Source organism: Benincasa hispida, chromosome 7, assembly GCF_027475165.1.
Source record: "Benincasa hispida cultivar pf3 chromosome 7, pf3_genome.v1.1, whole genome shotgun sequence".
NCBI lineage: Eukaryota > Viridiplantae > Streptophyta > Magnoliopsida > Cucurbitales > Cucurbitaceae > Benincasa > Benincasa hispida.
In genome coordinates this window covers 21,558,836-21,573,855 of record NC_143484.1, presented here as the reverse complement: position 1 = coordinate 21,573,855, position 15,020 = coordinate 21,558,836, and the positions used below count along the sequence as shown (strand labels likewise).

At 32.7% G+C, this 15,020-nt stretch overlaps 2 non-coding genes across 2 annotated transcripts; both read left to right on the top strand.

Annotated features, from left to right (window-relative positions):
• Nucleotides 1-7,266: 7,266 nt before the first annotated feature.
• Nucleotides 7,267-7,348, top strand: TRNAS-GCU (transfer RNA serine (anticodon GCU)). The gene has a single exon. It is a non-coding gene; the product is annotated as a tRNA-Ser (tRNA).
• Nucleotides 7,349-9,697: 2,349 nt separating this feature from the next.
• Nucleotides 9,698-9,779, top strand: TRNAS-GCU (transfer RNA serine (anticodon GCU)). Its single transcript has one exon. It is a non-coding gene; the product is annotated as a tRNA-Ser (tRNA).
• Nucleotides 9,780-15,020: the final 5,241 nt, after the last annotated feature.

Sequence of the window (15,020 nt, the reverse complement as noted above, 5' to 3'; positions counted from 1 at the left end):
AAAACATTAAGTATATTGAATATAATTAACGCTTACTCCCTAAGCTGAATTTGAACAATTCAAATTCTCTCAACACACTATTCCAGGGTTTAGTCCGATATGAGCCAGTAGGGGGACCTAATGGACCTACAGATCATGAACTTCAACAATCTGAGATTCACTAGCTAAACTTTTTAACCTAACTAACAAACATTCGTTAACTATCGAGACACTCCACTATAGACCAGTAGCTTCACTATCCTCACTGTAGTTATATTTCTATCCACTCGATATAATCATGATTAGTAAGTCGATCCTTCATAGGTTGTTAATAATTACAGTTGGATCTGTTGGGATTTGTGTCCTAGTTCTCCCGAAGTCTCATTGTTTGTAATGGTACACATTGTTTTATGAATAAAATAACTGTTATTTCATTCTGGCATTTACTCATATCCAATAAACAAAGCTCCATGGTTATTTTACTTAAGCATGTATATGTGATATACAAGTGGATCATGCCTTAAGTGATAACCTAAATAGGTCTGTAGTATAAAGATTAAGGTGGGATACTTGATCCTGATGACACTACAAATACGACCCACTTTGTAGAGGTGTTCAAGTATTGTAAACTACTACAGATGGTAGATCCTGACCATTCATGTGGAGATGTGCGAGCGGGGGTGTCCTATACAAAGAGTTTGTATAAGACCAGACCACGAGATGACTAGACTCTGTATATAACGCCGTTGATACTAGAGACTTACATCTCACCTAAATGGCCATAGGTGACATGACCTCAATACTGAGTGTTTTAGGAACTCCTGCATTTGAGGGCAGTCTTTTGATTAGTATGGGTGAGAGTGGCCAGATTTCCAACTCAACATGCCTACCTTTTTGGGGACTTGTAAGATTTGGGAGCTGGGAACTCAATACAGAGGATGAAATTCACTCCTTCCCCGAAGTAGGGGTAAGTAGAGAGATTGCTCCCTTAAGGCTGATTTCGAGGCTTCAACATAGTGGCCACAAATTCTCTTTGGAAGATAGGACTCAATCATAGTAGGACTATAACTTATGTTCATTAGAGGAATCAGTGGTATTTAAAAAGTTAGATATAACTATAGGGGCATAATGGTTATTGGCCGAGCTGTACTTACGAGCGATCTATGAAGGGTTGTTGCACTGTTGATTGGTAAAGATGAACACATAATATATCTGTGGTAAGGAGGGTTCAGCTGTTGGTCTTTAGTGGAGTGCCTAGCAGTTAACAGATGGTGGATCCTGTGACTAAAGAGTTTAGTTAGTTATTCACGTACTGTTGGAGCTTCGAGCTACAGGTCCATAAGATCCACTTGGTAGCTCAATGGATTCAGTTAAGGATTAGTTCTTGGTGTTGATTTGAAATGTTAAAATTGACAAAAGATAATTCGATTATATATGATATGATCGGTATGATGTATGAGATATATCTAGTTGAGGGTTAATATAAAAGAGATTTACATTAACTACCATGGAATAGAAAAAGAGCTATGGTTTATATGTTTCATGAGATGAAATATTAAAACTATAGATTATAAATATAGTATGGTAAGTTGGTTATCATTTATATTTATAATAATATTAATTACTGGATAATTAACTCTTTTACTATAATAACCAATTGAGTGGGAGGTTATTGGTGGTTTCATGGTAAAAGGAAAAATGTTTTCCTAATTTTAGTAATGTTGAAAATTGTTGATTTGAGATTTCCTCTCTCGGAAATATTCTCACGATAGTTGTTAAGTAAATTGGATTTACTAAGCGACAACTTGGAGTTAGCTAAATGATCGTGGTGTGTTTGTAAGTGACAGACACTCAGCTAAGCAATGAGCTAAACGATCACATAGCTTTTGCTAGATGGTCACTTAGCTTTTCCTAAATGATTGGGCATCGACCTATATAGGTTCTTTCCATCTCCCACTTGCTCAATCGTTTACACAATTGTGTTTCCTCTTGCTTTCTGCCTCAAATCAAGTCTACATAGAGCCCACCCTCTAGATTCTCACACCGAGAATACCAAGGTAGCCTTCTTGGTGGTGTCATACTCAACTCGACACTGTTGAGGTTCTGTGGAGGCCGTTCGTGTTGTTGGGGTGTTCGTGACCGAGGCGATCTCTGAGTTCGAGTGCGCGGTGATCGTGCAGTGTAGCAGTCGTGTTGGACGAGCGTTTAGATGTTCCTGTGATCGAGCGTTCGTGATCAAGGAGCATTGTGGTTAGTTGACAAAGGTGTGTTACTCTTCTCCTTGATCATTTGTAGAACATGTTGTAATTTCTGTATTTAAATGCATAACCATATGTTTGTGTTTGAGATTGTAATTGTAAAGTTTACATATGATTGTAATTTGGAATGATCTTTCCACTGATCATAGAAATCCTCGTGTTCGATTTCTTTCATGGTCAAAATTATCGTTTTACCCCTGTAATTACATCTTATTTCTTAAGTCCCACTGATTCTCTAATGAACAATTGGTCTGTGGTCCAACTACCATGACGAGCTAATGAGAGGGTGAGGCTCTTTGTTCAAGAATTCATGCTATAGCCCAGGGGTTCTAAGTTTATTGGATTTAGGGTTCTTAAACGCAATTCACATTTTCAATAACATCTTTACTGAATAAACCTCAGTAACAACTTTATTGCAAAATAGAATATGTTTATTGTTTACAAACCACGAGTTTTAGGAAATAAAACTCAACAGGACTCAACCTAGCTCTGGTACCAATTGAAAGAGTAGGTGACTACCTATAGCAGAAAGATCGTGCCCCAGTTTTAAATTTACAAAACATGAATAATGCAGAGGACAAAAACTAGGATTAAATAGACCTAATTAAGCATGCTTTTCAACAATTAGAGTGGAAGAATGGATTAAGAGTACTTACCTTTGAAAACCTAGTTCTTCACGAACCCTTTCCCAATGTACTGCACGAACAATTCAAACTCTTCCTTGAACTCACGAACACATGATCGTAGCAACAAGAATGGACACTACCAGGAGATCATCCCCGTTATTCTCAAGGATGAGAATCGTTGAAAGGTGAGGGCTTTCATGATTAATTAAGCATGCTATTCAACAATTGGAGTGGAAGAAGGGATTAAGAATACTTACCTTTGACGACCTAGTTCTTCACGAATCCTCTCCCGGTGTACTGCACGAACAATTCAAAATCTACCTTGAACTCATAAACACACGATCATAGCAACAAGAATGGACACACCAAGAGTTCTTCCCTATTATTCTCAAGGATGAAAATCGCTGAGAGGTAAAGGTTTCCGTGATTAATTTTAGTGAGGGAGGAAGGAGTTTTTGTTTGAGAGAATTATAGAGAAAAAAATCACAGAGAGTTTTCTAAAATCAAGAGAATCTCAAGGAAGAAGATGATAAAAAAAAACGTTCTTTGTCACTTGTGTAACAAACTTCACGTATTTTTTTAAGGAGATTAAAGGGGACGAGAAGGGGAGTTAAAAATAACTCCCTTTCAATTATTTGAAATATAAATTTCAAATAATAACTAACTAAGGATTGTTTTAAATATAGAAAAATTAACCAAAATATTTACAAAATATAGCAAAATTTTAGAACTATTAATGATAGATGCTGATAGACGCCGATAGACACTGATTGAAGTCTATCAGTCTTTATCAACGTCTATCATTGATAATTCTAAAATTTTGCTATAAAGGTAAATATTTTCAACAGTTTTACCATTTGAAATAATTTCTCACTAGCTAATATATATAATTATATTAAACCAACTTTAATATAATTAAACGATACCTATAGTTTTTATATCACATATAATATAACCTATAATTTATTAATCTCTCAAATAACCTATAGAATTAATATGAATCATATTCACATTAATTCTAACTTATAGTATTTATATGAATCTCATTCATATAATTAATATTTGAATCATATTCAAATATTTATTTCTCTCAAACTAAATTTTATATTATAATGTATCACATACATTTCATTAATTATATCTTATATAATTACTTCCCTTTAATTAATTTGAATTATTTAAATTAATCCAAAATTAATTTGATTCTTATTAATCCCAATTGAGCTAATGAGTTGACATTATGGGCCTATAGAATGAAGTTCCAATGGTACTTGATTAATTAACTAAATTCGTGAATTAAATTAATAAACTTCGATTAACTGCCGATCACTACACTAATGACCAACCACTACAGTCTTCGTACTACAGATATATTTTCTGTGTCCATTGGATATAACCAATCAACAGTACGTTGGTCCTTCACCAATTGCTCGTAACTACAATTGGGTCAAAATTATCATTTTGTCCTTGTAGTTACATCTAATTCCTATCACCGACCTCTCGAATGAACATTAGTTATAGTCCATTATGATCGAACCCCTTTTAGGATAGGAGAGGATGTGGTGTCATATTGTTCAAGCCTCAAAATTAGTCATTAAGGGAGCTATTTCTCTACTTACCCTATCAGAAAAGAAGAAGTGAATTTCTTCTTGTGTAGTTGTGTCCTTAAACAGAAGAATCCTCAAAATAGTAGGCTTATTGAGTCGGTGAATCTGGTCACTCTTACCCATACAAATCAAAGGACCGCCTTCATAGGCAGGATTTCACAACTCATTTAGGATTCAGGTCAAATCACCTATGGTCATCCTGGTAAAATGTAAGTTTTTTCTAGCAACGGTGTTATATAGAGAGACTATTCATTTCGTGGTCCGATCTTATACAAACTCTTTATATAGAATACCCCTGCTCATATGCCTCGATGTGAATGATCAAGATTAGATCATTTATAGCACTTTACAATAATATGGGTCATATTTGTAGCTTCACTAGGATAAGGTATCCAATTTTATCTATCTACTATAGACCATTTAGGTTACCACTTAAACATGATCCACTTGTATATCTCCGTACACATGATTAAGTTACAGTTGATAACCTTGGATCTTAGTTTATTGGTTTTTGTAGGTTAAATGCAACTAAATGTCGAATAAAATACCTCTTATTTCATTAGATAAATAAATTATTCAAACAAATACAATGATAAACTATAAGACACAAGATTTAGGGCATCAACACCAAAAGTCTCCACATCCTTGCAAAAACTATCTTTATCATTTGGGTGCTTCGGTAAAAAAATGAGTTGTCGCGGCCTCTCATCATTTGTTTCTCTTTCTACTAGTTCCTTGGTTAGCCATGACCCAGTTCTCAAACTAAAATCGTCTTGGGAGAAAGTTACCTTCTTCCCTAGTATGTTGAATGATATAACGTCTGGGTCTGCATCTGTTACCTCCTTAATAAAAAATGGTGAAAAAGTTGTAAATTAAATACAAGATTTATGTCCAACAGTTGACCAAAGGTCAATTTCCTATACATTCTCATTAGCTCGAAAAATATGTCAAAGTAGAGACGACCATCTTATTAATCTATAACAAACATATACATTACAACAATAAGTAAATGATTGCCTGAAAAAACGAAAAAGATCACTTGAAAAAAAATTAAACGATCGAGTTACAAAAAACTAAATGAGGACCTAACAAAGAACTAAACGATTGCGTAACCAAAAATTAAACAATAGCATAACAAAAAACAAAATGATTGCCTTAAAAAAAACGATTGCATAACAAAAAACTAAATATTCGCGTAACAAAAGACTAACGATCGCCTAACAAAGAACTAAACAATCGCGTAACCAAAAACTAAACGATCACCCATCTTTATCTAAAGGATCGTCTAAGTTTCTCTAACCGATCATTTAGAAAATACTAAATTCTCCCCTAACTTTAATTCAACATCAATTATGAACGAAAACGCGATCATTTAACAAAAGTTGGGAGACCGTTTAACAAAAGTAGGCACGAATGTTCATATAAAAATGGGCGATCAATTTCAATAAATTGTGTGAACTCTAAACACTTGTTAAAGCTCGAATATCAACATGCATTCAAGGAGAAGAGTCACATACCTTTCAGATCACGTCAATGATGAAAAATGTGTAGAAATGACTGATGAGAAGTTGGCCAAGTGCTCGAATGAAGATCACAGATGACGAAAAGAGAACGGGAGAAACCTGAGACCAAAATCGCACAATGAGAGAGGTAAGTGAAAAGAATGTGAACAATCCCTTGGTAAAGTATTCGTATTGGCGTAGTCTGAAGATTTTTTAAAATTGGGGTTAAAATTAGTGTTTTGCATAGACAAACGGTCAGTCATAGATAAGTTTTTAGGAAGAGATCATTCATAGAAAAGTTTTTAGTTTTTGGGTCGTTTGGTGAAATTTTCCTACAATCTTGAAAATAAATATGATTATTATTATTTTTTTTATAATAAAACTACAAAAGAAACAAATTAGATCCATAAAAATCTATGTAGCCCAAAACATATCCTCCTTTCAAAATTTCAAACGCATACCACAAACACAACAAATGACTAAAAAATAAAAGGGAGGCTGGACAAATGTCTAATTTTCAAAATGTCTAAATATTGCTTCTATCACAAAAATGTCTCAACTTAAAATCTTTCAAACAATAAAATGAGGGATTGACTTCAGAAGCACGGTTTGAGAATTCTACTTGTGTTATTGCGATGATTCTAAATCCAAAAATCTTATTTCTCTATTAAAAAGTATGTCACGAATTTTTTTACCACATCCAACGTCTTTGGTATTCATTTGTAAATAAACTTAAACAAGAAATATATAGTTTTAGATACTATTTCTTTGATTAATTTCATTTCAAAGCAACCATTTACTAATTAAACTAAATGAAAAATAACAATCAAAATTTAAATTTTATCATAAAAACTATGTCATTAACATTTTAAGCTACATGTGTTGCACGTGTCATCTTCCCACTAGAATATTAAAAAGGGAGAAGGCTAGAACAAGAATTTTTTACTACTCTGTTAATTCTTGACTTTCTAAATTTACGAATGAGTTGTTTGCAAATATAGTAATATGAATCAAAATATTTATAACTATAGCAAAATGTCACTGCTATAAGTGTTAGACTCTGATAGACTACTATCATCTATCACTGATAACTACCGATAGACTTCGACATTTTGCTATATTTGAAAATATTTTCAGTAGTTTTATCATTTAAAACAATATTCCGTTACAAATTGTGCTATAAAAATTAAATTAATTACTTGCTATCAATTAAGATAAAATGTCTTTAAAGTTTATAATAAATTAGTTAAATTTAATTAAATCAAAAGAAATAATAGACTTAAGATGGAAAAATGTTGCTTTGGCCGAGTGGTTAAGGTGTGTGCCTGCTAAGTACATGGGGTTTTCCCGCGAGAGTTCAAATCTCTCAGGCAGCGATGTTTTTTTATTTAATATTATTGGTGTTCTTTTAGTAGATTAATTATATTTTATGTATTATGTTCATTATTTATTAAAAGATTACATTACATTTGAGGTAAACACTAGATTCAATTATCTAGCTTAAAACGTAAAGCCTTTCCTTTGTCTATGTTGATTATAATTTCTATCCAAACGAGTATAATTCAACTATATTTTTATTTGTATCCCTTCACATTTAAAAAAATTTGATCATAATTCCTCACTAATCGTTGTAAATTAATAAAAATTTTAAGGAGAAGTCTAAAGAGAATTCCCTCCTCTATAAAGGAGATTGTGGTTAGTGAGTGCCCAGTGGGTAGTGTGATGAGGTTGAGCCATACATTGGTTAAGGCTATGCAATGCTCAAAGTAAGGCCATGGCAAAGGAAGAGTAGGCGTTGGACAAGAAAGCCTGTGGCCAAAGGGGTAGCATGTGATGGTGAAGATTGTAGGCCTTGCGTTGATGACCAAGGGAAGGCAATCAACTTAATCACAAGTTAAGGTGGCCAACTGTCATGTTTAGATAAGTTAATCCGACTTAAGGGATGAGTTGGTAGCTTAATAGTTAAAGTAAAGCATGCAAACTCGAGTATAAAAAGAGAAACTGACTTCAGAAGCACGGTTTGAGAATTCTACTTGTCTTATTGAGATGATTCCAAATCCATCAGAGAGTTTGGTGAGTTAGTTGATGACGTAGGGCTTATGAAAGGAAACTCCAAAGGAATCGAGCTGGAAATTAAAAGATTTTCAAGAAGGTCGAGCAGTCGGGTGATTTAGGGCCAATGGTTAATATTTGGAGTTTTTAACTTAAGTATGTGGTGACATACAAGTGGATCATGTCTTAAGTGATAACCAAAATGGTCTGTAGTATATGGATATAGGAGGGAAACCTTATCCTGGTAATGCTACGGATGCGGCCTACTTTGTGGAATAGCTACAAGTGTTGTGACTTATCACAGATGGTTTGATCCTGATCATTCGTGTAGGGGACATGCAAGCGGGGGTGTCCTATACAAAGATTTTGTATAAGACCTGACCACGAAGTGTTAACATCTCGTTATATAACACCGTTCATGATAGAGACTTCACTTCATTAGGATGACCATAGGTAACGTGACCTCAATCCTGAGTGAGTTGATAACTTCTGCCATTGAGGACGGTCCTTTGATTTGCATAGTTGTGAGTGGCTAGATCGCCGACTCAAATCTACCACTTTGGGGATTCATCTGATTTGGGAGCTAGGAACTCAGCTACACAAGATGGAATTCACTCCTTCCCCGAAGTAGGGGTAAGTAGATAGATAGCTCCCTTAAGGGGCTGGTTCTAGGACTTGAACGATGTAGTGCCACACACCTTCTCATGGCCCAAGAGGTGTTCACACATAGTTGGACTATGTTATATTGTTCATTAGATGGATCAGTGGTACTTAAGGAGTAGGATGTAACTATAGGGAAAAAAGGGTAAATTGGCCCAGTTATACTTACGAGCATCTGTGAATGTTATCATACTCATGATTGGTTATATTTGATGGACACAGAAATATATGTGGTTAGAAGAGTTCAATTGTTGGTCTTCAGTGGAATGCTTGGTAGTTAACAGATGGTGGATCTTGTAGCTAAAGAGTTTAGTCAACTATTCATGTACCGTTCGAGCTTCGAGCCATAGGTCCATAAGGTCCTCTTGGTAGCGTGGATACAAGTTGAGAATCATTTTATGGTCAGTTTAAAATGTTCAAATTGACAAGAGGGAGTTTCATTCTATACGATATAATTGAACTGGTTAATTATATATGATATGATTGACTAAATGTATGAGATACATTATTTTGGAGGAAATTAGATATAAATATGATTTATTTCAAGTAGTGGAGAAAACACTATAGTTGATATATGATATCAAACTATAGGTTAACAATATAATATGATTATATTCATTATTTTATTAATTGGGCAGTTATGAGATAATTGGCCGAAGTTTTCTCCGAATTCGTGTGATAGTGGGAGGTTCAATTCAGTTCTAGTAACTGAAAAATAAAATGAAAATAGTTTTCATTTTACAACTATAGCAAAATATCACTGCTATAAGTGTTAGACTCTGATAGACTACTATCATCTATCACTGATAACTACCGATAGACTTCGACATTTTGCTATATTTGAAAATATTTTCAGTAGTTTTATCATTTAAAACAATATTCCGTTACAAATTGTGCTATAAAAATTAAATTAATTACTTGCTATCAATTAAGATAAAATGTCTTTAAAGTTTATAATAAATCAGTTAAATTTAATTAAATAAAAAAAAATAATAGACTTAAGGTGCAAAAATGTTGCTTTGGCCGAGTGGTTAAGCCGTGTGCCTGCTAAGTACATGGGGTTTTCCCGCGAGAGTTCAAATCTCTCAGGCAACGACATTTTGTTATTTAATATTATTGGTGTTCTTTTCGTAGATTAATTATATTTTATGTATTATGTTCATTATTTATTAAAAGATTTCATTACATTTGAGGTAAACACTAGACACAATTATCTAGCTTAAAATGAAAAATCTTCCCTGTCTAAGTTGATAACTCAATTATATTTTTGTTTCAATCCTCTCACGTCTTAAATTAATAAAAATTTCAAGGAGAAGTCTAAAGACAATTCCCCAGGGAGATATGTGGGATGTAACCCAAGGGTCATTTTGTAGAGACATGGGACAAATCTTTGGCATTATTGAAATATTACATTTTAATATCTAATATATGTCATTCAAAATTTCTACCACATATATTTAATTTATTTGAATATCATTCTAATTCTAAAGAAATATATATATATATATATCTCGCATTGATGTATCTAATATACATCAATAAATATTTTAACATTTAATATGTCAAATATAACAAATATAATTTTCTCTTTTACTTATAATATATCTAATGTATTAAATATTAGATTGAACACTTCAATTAAATATTTGAAAATTTTCCTTCACCAATTAATCATTTTATAACCTTCAATTAAGTATAGTAAATACTATTTCAATTGCTAAATTACTTACTATTTTCCACTTATTCTCTATTTCTCTCTCTGTCACAGTGTTTACATTTACTAACAATAATAAAATAGTTTGTACAAAAAACACAGACTATTATCACTTATACTAAAATAATCTACACACCAAATACAGATTATTATAATTCATAGACTATAAAACCCACACACAGTATAAAAACTACTAACTATAATAACCAACTCAACACTCCAAACGCCCCTTACTATTGTTATGAATAAGCAAAGGACCATATGAACCAACGAATTATAAGCTCAAATGATGCATTAATAATAAATTTAACCCAATACTAAATTCCTTTTCATTCATTAAATATAAGTCACTCTACTATAGACCTAGAAGTGGACTCTCGTACACTATAAGGCAAGTTGTGTCCATGAATATATCATTACATGTAAGTTGATCCTTCATAAGATGCCCATTATTATAACTGGGTCAAAAGGTTATAATACCCTGTAATTACATCTTATACTTTAAGTATTATTGATTTTCTAATGAACAATATGTTAATTGTAAATCAAATCCATCTCAAGTCCATGAGAGGGTGGAGCTCCATTGTTCAATCTTCAAATTAGCATTTATACGAAAAATACTCAACTGCTTACCAATTTTGGAATGAATGAATTCCGTTTTAAGAGATTATGTTTCTAGCCCCCTATTTGGTAAAGTCTTCAAATTGGTAGGCTTATTAAATGTTGGGATTGGTATCCTAAATCTCCATGTAATCTCATAGTTTGTAAACTTTTTATAAATATATTGTTGTTAATAAAATAAATGTTATTTTATAAGCATATATTCAATCCAATAAACTAAGATCCTAGGTTATTTTATGTAATTTAAACAAGTATGTAGAGACATAAAAGTGGATCTTGTTTAAATAATAACCTAAACAGTCTGTAATAGATGGATAAAGTTGGGTACCTTATCCTGGTGACACTACGGATACAGCCCGCTTTATAGGTGTTACAAGTATTGTAAAATGCTACAAATGATATGATCCTGATCATTCATGTAGAGATATATGAGTGGGGTATCCTATACAAAAATTTTGTATAACACCGGATCACGAAATGATTAATCTCTTTATATACCGTCGTTGGTAATATGATCTTAATCCTGAGTGAGTTGTGAACTCCTACTCATGAAGGCAGTCCTTTGATTTGTATGAGTGAGTGTGGCCAGATTGCAAACTCAATAAGCCTACCATTTTGGGGATTCGTCCGATTGGAGAGCTGGGAACACAGCTACACTAGTCAAAATTCACTTCTTCCCCGATGCAGGGGCAAGTAGGTAAATTGCTTCTTTAAGGGCTGATTCTGAGGCTTGAATATAGTGGCCATCCTCTACTTGCCCGAGAGGGACTTGGTCATAGTTGGACTATGATTTATTGCTCATTAGAGGGATCAGTGATACTTAAGAAGCTAGATGTAACTATAGGGGAAAACCGTAATTTTGGCCCAGCTGTACTTACGAGCAATTTGTAAAGGATCATTGCACTATTGATTGGTTATATCCAATGGATACAAAAATTTATCTGTAGTGCAAAGAGTGCAGCTGTCAGTCTTTAGTGGAGTGCCCGACAGTTAACGAATGTTGAATAATTTAATTAAAGAATTTAATTAATTACTCATGTACCGTTGGAGCTTCAAGCTACAGGTCCATAAGATCTCCTTGGTAGCTCACTAGGATTAATTAAGAATCAATTTTTGGATTAATTTGAATTGTTCAAGTTAGTAGAGGGATTTAATTATATATGTTATAATTATGTTATTTTAATTATATGTGATATAATTATTATAATGTATTTGATACATTATAGCTTAATGAGAAGAAATAAATATTTGAATAAAATTCAAATATAGATTCTAAGAATTTGATTCATAGTTGTTAAATTTAATATAAATATGATTTATATTAGATACCATATAAGAGAGAAAATAAACCATAGGTTATATTGTATGTGATACAATATTAAAACTATAGGTTATATGTTGTATTTGATATAATATATACTTTAATATATATATATATAATATGATAAATCAGTTATCATATTTATATTTATATTAATTTTTTTTTTAAACAAAGAAGGGAGTTATAACGTTATAACTCCCTTCCCCATCTTTTCTCTCTACCCGCGTAAGTGGGTGGTTTTTATTTTTGGCATTCTAAAAAGAAGTCTTTGGCTTCTTGGTTTGATAGATCAATTTTGATAGTGAAAAAAAGACATAAGAGTTCTGTGTTTTTGTTGATTTGTTGCTGAACAATCTCCAAAACTCTTTCCTCCTCTCTACACAAAATTTCCTCATAATCCAAAATAGCCGAAGCCCACCACTCCTAGGTTCTCTACCTGAGAATACCAAGGAAGCCTTCGTAGTAGTGTTTGTGCTCTTGTTTGAAGTTTTCTTGAAGAAAGTCTTCAAGACGTTCGTTTGTTATTCGAGGGATTCTTGAAGAAAGGTCTTCAAAGGTAAGGTTTCTAAAACCTTTTTGATAGCATGCTGTAATTTATATATATTTGCATATCTTGTTTCTTAATTTGCTATAAAATTTATATTCAATGAAAAATGGATTTGAGTCGATCTTGTTTCCACTTAAGGTTCTCCCCTCATAGAGTTCCTTCACTGAATTGACTACAAAAGCCAATCTCTCCCATGCAATTAAAGGACAAGCCTTTTGATCGATCAAATGTGTAAGAATGACAAGTATATAATTCAGAGTGGTCTAGTGTAAGCAGACTCTGTCAATTAGTAATAAACTTGGTGGTATTCTAAATATCGTTTCCTATGACACTAGATCCAATTCAACTTTTCCATAAACAATATTAACAATGTGAATCAATGGTAACTTAGTGAAAACAAAAGAGATTTTGATATTGTGTAGAATAATAAGGTAAACAAAAGATTATAAAAAGATTTTCATTCAAGCTTCAACGTCCAATAGGCTTTATGCCTTGAGCTATGTGGTCGCATCACGTGAACAGTGACCCAACATGGATACAAAACTTCTCCTATTCAATCTTTCTCAAGCTCCTTTAGAAGGCTAAGTAGCTAATCTTATATTTCTATAGTTAGCTAAATCTTGGATTTTTTCATTCAATTTCTAATCATACGGTGCACCTTATGTCTAGGGTTACATGAAAGTCTATATCTAAGCTCTTGGTCCCATATTACTTTATGACATCTATTTCTATCTTAATCTCCTGCAGTATTAAGACTTTACTAACATGTTAAATGAAATGGCCAATCCAGCTTAACAAGATGACAATATACTCAACAAAGCAGATGTAAATATTAAAGCAACATGATGCACTAGCATTAACTCAAGTCATTAGTCTTAAGGTATCCACGTGACCAAATCCATTAGAGAATTAGCCCATAATTAAAGAAGAATGAAGAAGCTTCAGTAATTCCAAAGCCATGATTTACAATGTCCACTTCCAAAGAATATAAATTAAAGAAAAAGAAAATAAAAAAGAATGGAATGAACAAATGGTAGAAAAATAGTAAACTAATCTCCTTGAGGCAATATCTCACTCTCAAAGATTCTCTAGGATGAATTCAGCCTCTTCAAAGGATGAATCCTTACTTTACACATCTCACAGGTATGGATATTAGGTTTTTAAAGGATGTATATTTTCTATGTTAATTCCCCCAAAATTGTGTTGATTATTTGCTTTAATTGCTAATTTTTTGGATTAGACGATCCCTAAAGCATTTTGGAGTCATTATAAGAAAATTGCACCAAAAAGATAAAAATGACCAAGAAAATCAACAAATTGAAAAGAATCGAGTAAACATGCAGGAGAGTATCAAAGTAAGGCTGTTGGATCATCAACCATCGAGTATTTAGCAGAATACTATCAAATAGCATCAAGTAAAGACTATCGAGTATTCAACTATTTTCCATTGAATCATCGAGTTTCATTTGATTCATTTTTCATCGAGTTAAGGAAATTGAGTAAAAAGCATCCAAAGTGTCCAAGATCGAGTATTGATCATCGAGTGTCGAGGAGCGAGTATTAAACAGAAAACTCGATGCATTTGTTATTCTTTCTGAATTTTGACGCGATCCATCCGTGCACTTGCGAGGAATTCCTGCTGGTATAAATGAGTTCAGTTCTTCAGCGAAGGGAAAAAGATATCATTTTTTTTTAGAAAATCCATTATTTTCTTGAGAGAAAAACTTAGAAGTAGAAAAACCCATTTTTTAAGAGAGATATTTCCATTTCCAAGAGCGATTCTTGTAATTTTCGGTGAGATTGAGTTGATTTGTACTCAAACCTGTATCAATATGCAACTATCAATGGAATACTTAAAGAACTTCAACCCCCATGAGTAGGTAAATCTTTTTCTAGGGGTACTATGTAATTAGGCATTTTCTTGAGACTTTTCTTGAATTTTCTTTCATGTAATTACTTTCTTTTGAATGTTTTTGCTGAGATTTAGAATAAAATTGATTAAGATTGAATTGACAAATAAAGATTAATCAATTTTTGTTTGCAAAAATTATATGGTTCTATAATAAAATTGTAATAGTAGTTACAAGAATTAGTAGTCTTGACAGAAAATGTGAACTTCTTTTCCTCTTTTCT